We start from the raw sequence: 15,824 nt of genomic DNA, 5'->3' as shown, positions 1-15,824 counted from the left end.
AGGAGGCCTGGACAGACGGACAGACAGAAAGCTGAGCCCCAGGAGCTGTAACTGGACACAAACTTACTGGCAGTTCAAGGGGAGCTTAAAACTTACAGTTGCCAGAACGTTTACACCTTAGCAGCACAAGGCAGAATTATTGAGAATCTTCCCAACAGCTAGTTTTTATTTCCCTTTTACAGATGAGGAAAATACCTCGCACAGAACAATGAAGTAACCCGATAGCTTATAACCTTCCTGATAGACCTTCAGAACCTATACTTGCTCTCCTCCCCTCCACTCCCTGGAGACATGCCCCCCACCTGCCCGAGGCCCGCCCCCACCTTCCTCCTGCCATGGGGTTCCCACCGAGCTCCCGGTCTGCGCAGGATCCCTCCTGCCTGACTTCTTTCCTTGCTGGCTCCCTTCCATTTACAGGTTCTACCTGCCCCCCCCCCGCCTCCACCCACCCTGCAAGCTCTTTTTAGGCCTCTCTGGTCCTCTTCCCTGACCTTCCCCACTGAGGAAGGCCTGGCACACACCCAGAGAGCCCTGCTCGCCTCAGTCAAGTCCCCTGGCTCACCTGGAGCAGGCCCTGCAGCTGAGGGATTTGGCGGCAGGCGGGAGGCCTTGGAACACGCAGGAATCTGCCCAGTTGAGCCCCCGTATCCTGAGCCAGCCCTCCAGGTGAACAGATGAGCCCAGAACGAAAGCAGCCACGCCAGGGCTCCATTCGCCACCCTCCCTCGGGAATACAGCAGCCCTCGAGTTGTCTTCAGACCCTGTCTTTTCAGCTTATTTTAGGCTTCCTATTTGTTGGGCCTGGCACTGAACTTCAAGGAAGATGTATGTGGACCCAAAACAAAGATGAGGAGTGTTTTGAGGAAGAAAAAATACGATACGGGGCTGTGTGTGTGTCTGTTCCATCTGGTGGCCCAGTGGCCACACTAAACTTCTTTCAGGCTCACTCGGTACATCAAGAAGCTGACAGCACAGGCTTGTCACCTTGAGCGGGAAACCTGGTGCCTCTGAACCAGGAGCGGCAGTCGTGTCTCAGAGAGGCAGAGCGGGATTAGGGTGGTGCAGGCAGAGGGAAGGATTCTGACTCTGCCCTGATGTTCTGGAAGGCTCAGATGGTCAGCCAGGAGGAGGGTAGAGAGGTGATCATCAGGCTGTCACTAGGCAGGGCCCATGAAGGCCAGCTCCCTCCGAAGGCCTCACCACCCAGTTCCCGTCCCTCTGCCTTCAGGCACCCCCTCCCGGCTGAAGCTTCTGGAAATTCTTACTGTGGTTCTTCTTTTAGGGACACCGTCTCTGTCTTGTCATCCACCCCTCTCTTCCCCATCCCCAAGCAGCTCCCATAGCCCAGATTGACTGCTTTTCATCCTGTCTTGTGAATCAGGGTATCAGTAGTCGATTTGGCCTTCATGGGTCATCAGGCCAGGTCACCTTGCATTTTCTCCGAGTTAAGAGAATGATCTGGTGCTACACATTCCCAGCACGCTGAGATGCCAGTACAAGATGGGGAGGGAGGGAAGGAGGGCCGATGGGTTGTATTTTCTGAAGACAGCATTTTTAGCGCCTAGAAGCCTAAAACCATCCCCCTTGAGCCAAACACCCCTTTTATGCCTCTGCCTTCATTTAACAGAAGTCACATAGCATGAGGCGCTGCAGCCAAAATGTGCAGGTGGCCCCTTGCGGGTACATACCTGTCCAGATTTGCTTTGGGTCTCCTTGCTAGATGTGGAGCCTCAGAGGTATCGCTTCACCCTCTGGGACATGTTCCTCCTCTATGACATGGGACATCTACCTTCTACGACTGTTTTGCAGTTCAAATGGGACAATGCTTCGAAGGCAGGTAAAATGTCAAGGGCTACACAAACATGAAGGTTTCAGCCGTCTGTTTTGTGTTGGAGTGCCTGCGGGTCTGCGTGCCCCATTGTGTGTGTGTGACTGCTTTAGGGACTCCACCAGTTACCGTTTCCAGTGACAGCTCGCTGGAAATGGAGCGTGGCCTGGACATTTGTATTGGTTATCTCTTGCTGTGTAACAAATGACTTCAAAACGCAGAGCTTAAAACGACAAACAGTTTTTGTCTTGTGTGATTTCCAAGAGTCAGGAATCCAGGAGCGGCTTAATTGGGTGGTTCTGGCTCCGAGTTCCTCTTGAGAATGCAGTCGAGCTGTTGGTGGGGATTGTGATCATCTGAAAACCTGATTCAGATGGGACTGGAAGGTCCACGTCCAAGTTCAGTGACGCGGTAGTTGGCAGGCCTTAGTTCCTCACTGGCTGTTGGCCGGAAGCTTCATTTCCTTGCAATGTGGGCCTCTCTGCAGGGTGCCCATGACAGAATGAGTGATCTGAGAAGGAGAGAGAGAGAGAGAAAGAGAGAGAAGCTGTCATGTCTTTTACAACCTAATCTCAAGAACGACGCAACATCCCTTCTGCCGTATTCTGTTGATCATACAGACTAACCCTGGTGCCGTGTGGGAAAGACTATATAAGAGCGTGAATACCAGGGGATGGGGACCACAGGGAGGGGGCACCTTTATCTGCTCCTAGTTCCTTTCTGTGTCATTGCCTCCCCCCAGCCCCCAGTTTAAATGACCTAGTAAAATCCACCAATGGCTTTGAATGGGTTGAGGTGTTTTGGGTTTTTCTAGTTCAACTTTAAATCTTTAGAACAAGGTCTTCCTTATCTTCTCCTCTCTTCTTCCGCCCTCTCTGTCCATGTCTCCTCTGTGTGGTGGGATATGTGTAAGAGTATTTCCTACTCTTATTAAGGCTGAGGATGCAGTTATCCAAGCTTTGGAACATACCTGTCCTCCAGAGGGTCCAGCAGGTAGTTCTAGGAAAAAAGAACTTTCCAAATTAGACACGCATGCGTGCGCCCATCATAATGTAATGTAGGGGAGACTCAGAGAGGCCATGTGGTTTCCTCAAGACCTTGTGGAACCCAATAGGAATATCTAGACTCTCTTCCACAGCGTTCTGTCACATTGGCCCTGTACAGGGAAACGGGGGCTTCTTTTCTACCCACTCCAAAAGAAAAGGTGGTTTGGAGTTGTCTGCCTGTCTGGGTATGGGCTGCCCTGCCTGGGAGGGACGACCAGATATTGGAGGGTTCAGAATAGTAGGGGGAGAGGAGACATCCCTCAGAACTAGGAGTGCTTAGGCGGGTGCGATGACAGGTTGCAAGGGAAAAGGCAGAAGAGTAGTAGTTTGCCCCTTCCAGTCCATGCAGGCACTCTTCCCATTCATTCAGAAGGCACTGCCAGAAGTACCTGGGAGGCTCTGGCTTCAGAGGGAGTCGTGGAACAAAGTGATAACAAGCTCTTTATGACCAGAGCTGCGCTGTCTGATACAGTAGCTACTGGGGCTCTTCAAATTCATTAAAATGAAATAAGTTAAAATTTGTCCTTCGGTCACACAGGCCACTTGTCAAGTATGCAGTTGCTATAGGGAGTGGATGGTTACCACGTTGGACAGTATAGATCAAGAACATCTCCATCCCTGCAAAAAGTTCTTTTAGATAGTCCTGCTCTGCAGAATCCTTCCTGGGCTCAGAGAACCACGCAGGGGTGGCTGGAGGGCAAGAGAGAAGGCTGGGGTAGAACAGTCTGAGGGTTTGGGCAGGGAGAAATGGCCTGAAGAGCAGAAGGAAGAAACTGAGAAAGAGAAAGAGCTGCTCACTGAGCATGCATGGCCTCCAGGGGTGGGGATGGGTGCTCAGGAAGGGGTCACTCCTCTTTGATCTGGGTCTTGGACCCAGGAACACTGCCCAACCTGCTGGGGTTCCAAAGTCTGCAAGGGCCACTTCCTTCAGATCTTTGCTCAGAAGCATGACTGGAGGCAGACGGATGCTAGCCTTGGGGAATGGCCTTCAGACCCTCTCTGTGGGCCAACAAGACCCCTGAGAGCTGAGAAGCCTCCCCCAGACCTGATGGGGACATCACTATGGGTGACCCAGGGCACCCCAACCTGGCTTTCCATTTTGAAAGTTACGGAGAAGGGAGGGCTCCCCATCCCCCGACCTGCCATTGGCTCCTTTGTCAACACTCCCTTCCTTCTAGGCTTGAGTGGAACTCCGTTGACCCTCTCATTCCTAGAGAACTTCATGCACAAACCACATCTCCAACCATGTCTTCCCCAGGATCAGCTCAGGGCACCGGATAAGGTGGTTTGGTTTTGGGAGGTGAGGGAACACCCAGATGGATGAAGTATCTTCAGACAAAATCTTGTATGGAAAATAAACACATAAACCAATAGAAGACCTCCTTAGTTTTGATCAGGTTGGGGCCAGAATCCCAACTGTCCCACCCACCACTGTCCCTTTGTCCCCACTATTTTTTTTTTTAGTTTATTTATTTATTTTGAAAGGGAGAAAGCATGAACAGAGGAGGGGCAGAGAGAGAGGAGAGAGCAAGAATCCCAAGCAGGCTCTGCTCTGTCAGCGTGGAGCCCGATTTACCCAATGCGGAGCTTGAACTTACCAACCGTGAGATCATGACCTGAGCCGAAGTGGGACACTTAACCAGCTGAGGCCACCCAGGCACCCCTGTCCCCACTCCTGTAACTAGTTATGGAAGCTGCTCCTTAGGGAGCATCCCACCTGTGCTGGGCATCCTGTCTGGATCAGGGGTCAGTGATCTTATCCCATAAAGGACCAGAGAGTAAAACAAACTGTATTCACAGAAACAGATGGTGAGGGATTTGGCCCACAGGCCAGAGATTGCAAATCCCTGATGTAGATTGTCATAAATCCTCCAACAAACCCAAAGAGAAGAAAAATTGTTTCTACCCTATGGCTGAGACCAAGGCACGGCAAGTGAAGTCACTGGACTCACTCTGTTCTCACATGTCTCTTGGAACAGACCCAGGCTGGCCTGGCCAGAGTTCACATCCCCTGTCCTTCCTCCTGGCAGGGTCCCTCCCCAGGGCAGAGGTAGCAAGAAAGCCTGAAGAGAGGTCTAGGGGGCATCAGGTTGGCTATCCCCATTTCCCAGCATGCACTGGTCCTTGAACCCAGCAGTAGATATGAGAGCTGAACCTCTCAGGGCCAGTGTTCTGGCTGGATGCTTGAGCTTCTTCTGATTAGCCTCACAAACCCCGTTGGCTCCTTGCCCCACAGTGGACAGAGGTCCCCAGGGATGCATTCTGACATGGCAGTGGCAGAAAACCTAGCCAAATGCTGTGGCAGGAATCCTCAGGATTCAGGCATAGCTGGTAACACCTAATGGGTAGAACGTGGAAGGAAAACCGGAAGTCACAAGTCCCCTGCTCCCTGAAGCTGTTAAGGCAGGGTCGAAGAGGCAGAGGTGGAAAGGGAGGAAGGACCGGCAGTGTGGGACAGCACAGCCAGGACAGATCTTGCCTCAAAGACGGGGCTGGCCAGCCCAGACCCACGCCTGCCAAGGGGCAGCCACAGGTTCCAGCGGCCCCCTAGGGGGTGAGCTGGAAAGCCACCCCCTCCAGCGTGGCCCCTTCTCCTAAGCCCACAGCCTAGAGCCAACACTGCAGCCCAAAGCATCTTCAGGCTAAGAGGGGTCTCTTGCTCTGGGTGACCCATCCTGAACGAGTTCCTTCTGGACATGTCTTCTCATTCACTCTCTGGAGCTCCTTTGGGTCACAGCAGTGCTCTTCTAGAGCCCAGCACTGCCGAGCCAGTCAACGCTGCCCCTTATGTGTTTCCACACCATACCAGCCATGCGGCCAAGGGACAGGGTTGCCCAGCTCCCTGCCAGGGTCTCCATCCAGACTGTAGGCAAGAGGAGGCGCTCACAAACGTGACTGGCCTTGTGGGGGCATCACTCCTCTTCCTGCCGTCCATAGAGGCATGATGGACCCTCCATAGATATTCCATCTGCACACTAATAATCCTAGTATGAGAGGTGCTGGGGATTCGCTGCCTGGATTTCCCTCGTTAGTACATGCCTTCTTTAGGTTAAAACTCCCCATTTCCTGAGTTGCCTGCAAGTCGTAGCTGCACTCCTGGGGAAGTAGTATCCCAAAGCTCTCAGACAAGTTCTTGGCAGTGACTTCATCAAGACTATGGATTATGGGGCACCTGGGTGGTTTGGTCAGTTGGGCGTCCGACTTCAGCTCAGATCATGATCTCACCATCTGTGAGTTGGGACCCTGCATTGGACTCTGTGCTGACAGCTCAGAGCCTGGAGCCTGCTTTGGATTCTGTATCTCCCTCTCTCTGCCCCTCCCCTGCTCATGCCTCTGTCTCTGTCTCTGTCTCTGTCTCTCTCTCTCTCTCTCTCAAAAGTAAATAAACATTTTTAAAAAATTTTAAAGAAAAAGACTGTGGAATGCAGATAAGGGAGGGAGGCAACAAGACAGAAAGGAGTTGGAAGCCACATGGTAGTGGCAAAGGGGCAGTGGAATGGAAGGCCCGACTCGGTCATCTACGGAATGTTTCTTAGTCCCACCCACCTGTTTCCAAGTGGTGGCCTCCCATGCCCATTACACCCTTCAGATCCCCCGCTTCAGCCAGCCTGAGTGGTTGAGGCAGGACCAGCAAGTCCTCTTGGACAGCCACTCTGCTCCTCAGGGAGCCTGCTGAGCTCGGGGTCAGGAGGAGGACCCCCCAGGCCTGTGGGAGCCTGGCCCAAGCCCCAGGGAGCACCTGCAGCTGGGAGGGGCAGGAGGGACACGGGTGGCCTGGCGGGAGTCTCTGGCCTCCAGAGAGGGGCACACCAGCTTCGGTGAAGGATTTCTAAGGCGGGTGTTTAGAATGTGTGCCGGGGGCCAAGGGGACCCTTCTCACCACAGAGCTGTAGGGACTGTGGAGGAGGAAGAAGATTCTCCGAGTCGGCCAAGGTTGTTCATTTTGCAAAAGCAGCAGTGAGAAAGAAGTCTCATTCAGGCCACACCTGCAGGGGCCTGCTAAGCCAGCAGGCCCCCAACCCACCTCAGGGAGCCCTGACTCTCCGCTCCGCCCCTTGGCCTCAGAAACACAACTAGCCCATCCCTTCTCCGCGACTCTAAGGGCTGGGACCCAGAGGTGAGCTTCTCCTCAGGAAGGGGCTACTTCCCATCCTAAGACGCTCCTCTGTGCACTAGCCACCGTCTCTTCATTCTGATGGTGGTGGATGCAGTTTGGGGTCTACTATACGGGTTATCTGCAGAGCTGGCCATGTCCCAAAGGCAGGATTCGCTCTCAGCGAGGCCATTAGGGATGTTGGGTTCTTCAAATGCCATAGAGGCTGCCCCATGAGCCCCTGCTCATATCCGACAGGGGACAGACAGGCCAGACTGGAAGGGAGGCCTGAGGCTCCACCCCCTCTCCCCAGGGTCCAGAGTTGGGGAGACCTTCAATGCTGCTTCTTCTCCTGGCAAAGACTGCCCACAAAAATAGGTCAAGGCTGCCTCCCCCTGCCCCCACTCCTTGAGCATTGCTGTGGTCAAAGAGATGATGTCAGATTAGCTACATTAAAATGATTCCAATCCCAGGATTCATTTACCTCCTGTTTGTCATCAGGCAGCACTCTAGGGGAGAGAGGAAAGTTTTCTTCCGGAGGCAAAAGTACTTTCCATTGTTGGCCTCACCTACCTCGTGATCCCCGGGGTGGTGGGAGCAGTGCCTGACCCTGTCCCCTTGCAGGGAGATGAGCAGGACCTGGAAAAGGGAGCTTTGGTCAGGAAGAGAGAGGGTCTGTTAAGGGCTTCCTGCCAGCCTACAACTGCACCAGGCATTTGAGTTTACAGTCTAGTTGGAGACAGAAGATTAAGATATGCCAAACAGGGGTGCTGGGCTGGCTCAGTCAGGAGAGCATGCCACTATTGATCTCAGGGTCATGAGTTCAAGTCCCATGTTGGGTGTAGAGAGTACCTAAAAAAAAAAGATATGCTAAGCAATGTGTGGTTGTAATGTGGTTGTACATGTGCATCTATGTCTATGTACGTGTGTGTGTTGTGCCTGTATGTGTGTGTGCATATGTATGCGTGGTGTTTGTGTGCAGGCATGTGTGCATACACCTGTGTGTGTGTGTGTGTGTGGTGTGCCTGTATGTATGTGTATAAGTGTGTGTGTGGTGTTTATGTGCAGGCATGTGTGCATATGCCTGTGTGTGTGTAATTGTGCAATGAGCCCTCAGACTTCAGAAAAAGGGAAGATTTCTGGGTCTTACTGCAGGAGCCAGGAAGGCTTCCTGGAGGAAGCAGAATGTGATTGGTCTCTTCAGCAGGGCGGGACAGAGGGAAGCGCATTCCTGGTAAGTGAGCAGAGACAGAAGTCCTGATGGGGTCTGCCTGGGGTGGCATTTAGGGACAGTGGGAAGTCTGGCCTGACTGCAGAGGACCCCACGGAAGCTGCAAGTGAGGCAGGGCAGTGGGCCCTCCACAGAGAGCCTGACAAGCAAGCCCGAGGCTGAGCCCCAATGCACCCCCAGAGCCTCAGCAGCTACAGGTGCATCTGTGACGACGTGCTGCATAGAGATGTCCAGGCAGTGAGTCTAGGGGAGGGCATCCCTGGAGGCGGACAGCAGGTACCAAGGCCCATGGTTAGAAAGCAGGAGGCATGTGGTTCTGAGGACCAAGTTCATGGTGCAGAGAAGAAGGCCGTGAAATTGGGCGCTGGAGGAAGAGAAGTGTTGATGGGGGAGGGGAGGGCACCTGAACAGATTCTCTATCTGCTGGTGTCCAGGCTGGCCTCGGATCTTTGCCTTGTGTCCCAGAGCCTGGTTCCCATCCTTTGGGGCTGACATCTGCAGAGTTCTGGCTGGCGCTTGCTTTTCCCCATCGAGGTAGGTTGTGCTGAAAATGTCTACGCAGGGGCACTTAGGTCTGGTTAGAGGGGGTAGGTGCTCCGCTCTAGGAGCCCTGGCCCAGGATACAGCTCATGCGTGCTTGTGGAGGGGAGAGTGGATGGTCCTGGGGGGAAGGCTGGGCTGCTTGTTCTCGTGTATGTCAGAGGAAGCGGAGGAGTTGGAAAGGGCACGCCAGGGTGGTCCAGTGGTTAGGATGGACTCATTCCTGGGAACGGTTGCCACAGCGTCCTTCCCCAGCTTCTCCCGAGCGGCAATGTTCCTTCCCGGAGTGTTACGAAAACCTGCAATTACCAAGCTGCCCCCGGGTGGGAGCATTTCAGACCGCCTCGTCTTCCTTCCAAGATATACTGAGTCAGGACCCGGTCAGTGCAGAATGTGGATTCCTTGCCTATGTTCCTTTCCACACAGCCCCACGGGCTGTGGTTAATGAGCTTGGTGATTACGCAGTTGACATCTGGGATTTGAAAGGTGAAGGGCATTGGCTTGGTGCCTGTGCCTCTCCAGGCTCTCAGGCAGCTGTCCGCCTGCTCTCGGCATGCTCCGGGGCCACTGGCCGATCCCACAGTGTCCCCAGGGTTTGGGGCCCTCCCTGCCTGTAGCTGCAGTGAGCGGAAGTCAGAGCTGCGGGCGGAAGGTGGGAGAGGAGGGTGAGCTGGAGCCCATGAGGCACAGCCTCGTGGCAAGCCTCATCCGGGCTGCCACTTTGAGACGGCTCATCGTTTTGCTCTTTCTATTTCTTCCAGTGATTCTTCCTTTTGGCGTATTTCTTTCCTGGCCTCTTGCCTTTGCATGTGTGAGTTGTGTTTGGGAGAGAAGGAAAAACATAAAGGGTGGGTGGTTACAGATTTGAAATTTCCTCCGTGGAAGAAAGAATAAAAGCAATGCTCGCGCTCCAGAAACTTTCTGGATCTGCACCACCATGGCCAGTGAGGCATCCCTCCTGGGGAAGGTAGCACCAGGGGAGCCTTGGGTAGGAAGAGTGGAGGGACTTCCTGTCAGGCCTGCCCACCGTGGGAGCTCAGCCTCTGTATTCCTGGGGGAGCATCCAGCCCTCTGCCCTCCCACCCGTACTGTCCAGCCTGCTGATTACCTGCTTTGTAAGTGCTTTGTAAGCGCACTCCACCTCCTGCTCATGGCTCTGTCCCTGTGACCCAGCATGTGGCTCCGTGTCACCCAGGCGCAGAAAAGCCAGTGATGGATCTAAGGCAACAATGTGACGGAACTCTTGTCTATGCCTTCCCACAAGATGACTTTGCCAGGAGCAGATCCAGGTCAGCCTCTGCCTGTGCTCTTAAAGAACCAGAATGTCCACTCCCAAGACCCCTGGAGAACATCTTGTCCAGGTTCCTCATCTTGCAGCAAGAGCAGGGCTCCCCAAGATCAAACACTTGACATTGACAGAGCCAGACTATGACCTGGGTCCTCAGCTCCTGCCCTGATACTTCTTCTAGCATATTACAAGGCCCTGCTATGCCTATTGTAAGAACTGGGGAGTTCTAGAAATGCAAAATAGGATGAAACCACAGATTCTCCTGTGAACTGCCACACATGGAATCCTGGGGACCGTTTGCCCCTGACCCAGAGTGGTGGTACTTGCTAGAATTGAACCACCATGGTACAGATATTTCTAAACAGCAATAAAAATGTAGCAGGGGAAAGGCCTCCTAAGAACAAAAAGCAGAGAGAAATGAATGACTTTAAATAACAGAGAAAAAAGGAGAGTGAAAAAAGTAAATGTAGTATGCTTGCATTTTCTCCCTGAAAAGGCAGATAGATGCAGGTATATGTCCATGTTCACTTCTATTAAAGATAGTGAATGGGGGGCGCCCGGGTGCCTCAGGCAGTTGAGCCTCCAACTTCGGCTCGGGTCATGATCTCATGGTTTGTGGGTTCGAGCCTCACATCAGGCTCTGTGCTGACAGCTCAGAGCCCAGAGCCTGTTTCCGATTCTGTGTGTCCCTCTCTCTCTGCTCCTCCCTTGCTCATGATCTGTCTTTCTCTGTCTCTCAAAAATAAATAAATGTTAAAAAATTTAAAAAAAAGATAGTGAATGGATGGGTATATCATAAAACCAATAAAATGACGATTTACAGACACAAAAGGAGGAGAGAAGTAGAAGCTAGTTCCTTATTTTGCAGACTTGACTTTAGAACAGTGTAAATATTTTACATCCTTATAAATAAAAATTAAACTGAAATAAAAATAAGCCTTCTTGCTGAACCTGAGACAGTAGGCATGCTGCCTGCATCAACATCTCTGGCCAGCTCCCTGGGCAGCCGTGTCCTTGAGCTGCCACCTTCTGGATCCTCCAACCTCCTCAAATCTTGGAGCGGGTGTCTGATAAACTTCTCATTCTCGACCTATCCAGGAGCAGGCTTCTGCCTTCCCCATCCCCATCGCCATCTCCCCGTCTCAGGTAACACAGCTCCATGCTTACAGCGTTGGAGACCAAGTACCTTGCAGACATCCTTGACTTCACCCTTCTACCTGCATGTAAGGCCTTTGCAATTCCTACCTGTCCTACCTTCAGAACCAATCCAGAATTCACCCACCTCCTACCATCTCTACTCCTGCCCCTCTGGCCCAGGGCATCATTGGCTCTCACCTGGATTATTCTTAAAATATCACTGGCCTCCCAAATTCTGCATTTATAGATGTCATTTCTTGATTAAGAATCCTCCAGTAGATTCCCCATTTCACATAAAGTAAGGACCAAAGTCCTTTCAGTGGTCTACAAGGCCCCAGGTGACCTGGTTCCCATGACTTCTGACCTCATCATCTACCATCCCCCTCACACTCCAGCTACCCGTGACCCTCTGGGGGTCATTGAGCATGCCAGCAAGCCAGCCTTTGTATTCGCTGTCCCCTGGATTGCTCCTCTCCCAGATATTTATTTACATGACTTCTCCCTCACATCTTTGCCCAGTAGCACCATTTTGGTGAGACCTAGCTTACCCACCCTATCTGAAGGTGCAACCTCTTGCCCATAATGCTTCCATCACACACCAGTATTCCCAGTCCTCCTTCGTGGCTTCATAGTCTCCATAGAACATCACACCTTCTAATGCTCTGCATGATGCCTTTCTTCTGTGTGTTATCTCTTTCTCCCCATCAGAAGATGAGGTCCACGAGAGCAGGGCTTTTTGTCAGATTGCTCCCAACCATATCCCCAGTGCCTGGCATATAGTAGGTCCTTGGTAAATACTGAGTAATGAAGACAAGGAGGTAGCCAGCCTGCCCTAGGTTGCTTACTCTATCCCCTTGGATCCTTTTAGCAGCTCTGTTACAATCCTGCCCATTCTGGCAATACCTCCCCTCCTGAAGGTCTCCCTTCCGTGGCCCAGAAATAAGTCTATTGGACAACCCAAGAGAGACTAGCATTAGCATCCAGATTTGAAGCAGAAAGAAATGTCACTTTCCACCATCCACTCTGTTAGGAAGGCTCAGGCCTGAATCATTGAGCAGAAGCTGGACAGTGGATGGCCAGTGGTGATGGACACTGAGCCTCAGGCAAGACCCTAGAGGCGGGGTCATGGTGGCCCATGTGCAGAGCCTTCTTGGGAAGTGAAGTTCACTTCAAGTCACATCATCCCAAACCAGGATCCTTAACATGTCATTTAGGTGCTTCTTCTGCATGGCGCCTGGTCATTCGTGGGCCTGGAACATATGGGATGCTGGACGAACCTTCCTGACCCATCCTCCAGTAGCAGATGAGGGCTGGGCACTCCCAGATGTCACCCACCCTGTGTCCTCAGGGGGAAGAGGCTGGGCTGGGCGTCAGGGCCTGGGTGGGTCGTCTCTCTCCCTGAGTCAATGCTGGAGCTTGATCAGGCCACCGAATCTTTGGGGCCTCCATTGATTGGCCAAATGAAGGGAACTGAGTCACTAGTCTCTAACTAGGGATAGGTGGCAGCTGTCTGGTTTTCCCTGGACAGTCTCAGTTTTAGCACAGAAAGGACTGTACCCCTGGAAATCCTCAGTCTCAGGCAAACCTGGGTCACCCTGTTTCTAAGGCTTCTCCCATGTCTGGGCATATGACATTGAAATTCCTTGAATGTCATCACCAGGATAGTATTCATTACTACTCTCCTTGCCCCAAATAAGTCAGATAGATATGATTCCCCCTGGCTCAAGGAGCCTAGAAGTAGGCAGAGAGACTTGTGGGGAGACTTAGTAGAGGCCAAAATGGGTTATTAGAGGAGGCGAAGTGTTGGGAGCTGGAAGCCCAGTGAGCATGCTCACTCACTTGGGCCTGTGGCACCTTCAGAAGGGGCAGACTTGGGCTTGATGGGCCTCAGGCCTGTAATCATGGCCATCCCCGCTCTGACCCTCACCCCTCTTCACTCTTTGGCCTGTGGAATAACCTTTCTGGCCTCCTTGGGTCTCTTCATCTTTGAAGAATCACTACCACCCATGGGAAATGGGGTGCATCCCTGGTGTGGGTGTTGCACCCATACTGAATGGGTGACATTCCAAAATGGCGGCATTGGCTTACCCCCGGAAAGTTCAGAGGCCTGTTGAGGGTGCTGCTCTGTAGAGAGTTACGGTTTCACAGTTCACAGATGCCTTTTGTTAATCCTTCTGTAAGGAGCCGTGGGAGTGAGCGGGGCCGATAACTGGGCTCTAGGCCCCTGCCTACTCCTTCACCTACCACCTCCTGGCCTCTCCCACGTCCCCAATGTCTGCCCCGCCATCTCAGGTGGCCCAGACTGCTTCCTGCTCGTGTGCCAGAAGTCCGACAGGCTTACCCATCATACTTAGTAAATTCTTAGAGAGCATGTCTGGTGTTTGCAGGGCTCTCCAGCTGGCCATACACACAGTCATCCACCCTTGTGGATGGTACCATTATATCCACATTTTGAAAGTGAGGAAACGGAGACACAGAGAGGTGACATAATTCACCCAGGTCACACCGCAAGACAGAGGCAGGGCCAGGGCCTTATTCAGGCTCGCTGCTGGAGGGCCCTCCCTACGACAGTGCCCCTTCTTCGTCTCTCGGCTTAGCCTCTCATGACCTCTCTCGACTCCCTGACTTGGTCATTTTGTCCCTGTCCCTGACCTCCCCCTGACTCTCCAGCTTCTAGGCTTAAGACAAGGCTCGCTCCAGCCAGTGCCAAGATTCCTGCTCTTTCCCTACCGTCAGCACAAGAGCCTCAAATCCTGGCCCTGACCGAACTTTCCAGAATCTCTTCCCATCAGCCCACCCTCACTGCCCGTGTGCCCCGTGTCGCAATCGGCCACCCCACGATCCCAGCTCTGCCCATGCCCATGCCAAGCCTTCATGCTTATCACCCTCTTAGAAATCCCACCCTCAGTGCAAAGTGCCTCCTGAGACCCTTTCTGCGAAGAGGGCTTCCGAGGCTCCACCCTGCAGGGTCAAGCTCTCGTTCATCCATTTCCCCAGCGTTCTTGTGCCGGATCCTGGGGAGGAAGAAGGGCTTTCCAGCCACCGGTCAGGGAGTTGCGGCTACTCAGGTCATTGCCCTTGGCCCGCCTTGACTGTTCCTGTGTGTCCCCGGAGAGCAGAGAAGCTCTGGTTCAGAAGGAGTGGGCCACGCTCCCTACACCTCTCTCCCTTGGTGGTCAGCTCGATGGAATCCGGACGCCGCCAATAACAGAGCATTAAAAATTACTAACAGGTTGTAGAAATATTACAATGATCGAGCTTAGCGGGTCTCTAGAAATCAGGCGCTCGAGCCTCCTCTAGCCCCTCTGCCAGATCTGGAAAGATAGCGTGGGCTCTGCCCGGCTCCCTGCCCTCTAGCTGTGTGACGTAGGCAAGTGACTTACCCTCTCCAGGCCTGGTTTGTCAGCTGTCGAAGGAGGCTAGTAATGTTGCCCTCCCTCCCTTTGGGTTGTGAGGGTGATTGAATAAGTTGATTTGTGTTCGTAAAGCAGTGCCTTGGACCTAGAAAGTACCCATCGAGTGTCATCCCTTGTCGTGGTTGTTTTTGCTGTTGTTGTTATTATTAGAAAAGAGAAAGGGGCCCAGAGAGGCAGTTTCACAAGCCCAGGGCCACACACCTGGCAGTCACAGAGCTGGAATGGAGCCCAGGGGACCCCAGTGGCTGCTGTGCCCCCTTTCTTTCCTTTGTTATGTGTCTCCAGGAGATGGGTTATCAGTGCAGCTGAGGTGCCACCAGGAAGAGAATGTGAATCCCCCCCAGCCCGACCCCATAGCTTCTTGGCCATAGGGGACCTGCCCCTTGACCACTCAACCACTCAACCATGTCACATCCCCTCTGGTCCAGGGCCGCTAATTAGAGGCCCACCTTGGTTTCACACCTGAAAAGAGTGGCCTCACTCAGCTGTACTGAGAGATTCTATCCTTCCGTCCCCTTCACCTCCTCCTCACCCACGCTCAGACCCAGCTCACCCCTGTAGGGAACAGAGAGCCAGTGAATGCTACTGGGACCAAGACACCCTCCTCGTCCTCCATCTCAGAAACCGTTTCCTATGGCCCTGCAGTGAGAACCACACCATCCGTTTCCAGTGGGTCCTGACACATCCTGTAGTTATCCCACCGTCCAGGGACGAGCTGAGCACACAGGCTCTAAACACGGGGATCCTTACTATCAACCCGGGGGAGGTCCTACTGACAGACAGCATTCTCCACGGGCCAGGTGACCAGGCTAGAGGCCCCATTGGGGTGCACGTGAGACCAGGGGAAGGAAGTTCCAGTGGGGCAGTGGATGGGTGTCAGGCATGAAGGAGACAGGCAGCTTACAGCTTGGTGCTTAGACCTCCAGTGGGTTTTAAGACTTTGAGACTTCCCCAGGGGCCAGCCAGAGAATCTGGACCCTTCTTGATACTCCGTGCAGGAACGGCAAACCTGAGATCACGTGGAAGAGCCCAGGCTTGCTATGGAGCCCTCTGGGGGCAGAGGGGGCATCTTCTGGGCTCCAACCTCCCAGCTCTTACCCAGGACCCAGAGTTCCCAACCTGTCACTGCTGCTGTCTCCCGAATGAAGCTACAATAGCAGTGAGGTGGGGGGGGGGGGGTTCCTATCCAGCCCTTACTCTGGGCCAGACACGAGCCCAAGTAAAGCTTATTTAACCATCAGACTT

General features: G+C 53.1%; 1 protein-coding gene across 4 annotated transcripts in view; it reads left to right on the top strand.

Moving 5' to 3' along the window:
- Positions 1-15,824, top strand: part of CTIF (cap binding complex dependent translation initiation factor) — a 295,461-nt gene that overhangs the window by 173,210 nt on the left and 106,427 nt on the right. The window lies entirely within an intron of this gene.

The sequence above is a fragment of the Suricata suricatta genome, chromosome 14 (genome assembly GCF_006229205.1).
Source record: "Suricata suricatta isolate VVHF042 chromosome 14, meerkat_22Aug2017_6uvM2_HiC, whole genome shotgun sequence".
NCBI classification, from domain to species: domain Eukaryota; kingdom Metazoa; phylum Chordata; class Mammalia; order Carnivora; family Herpestidae; genus Suricata; species Suricata suricatta.
Note: the sequence above shows the minus strand (reverse complement) of the source record. Positions and strands in the feature narration are given on the sequence as shown.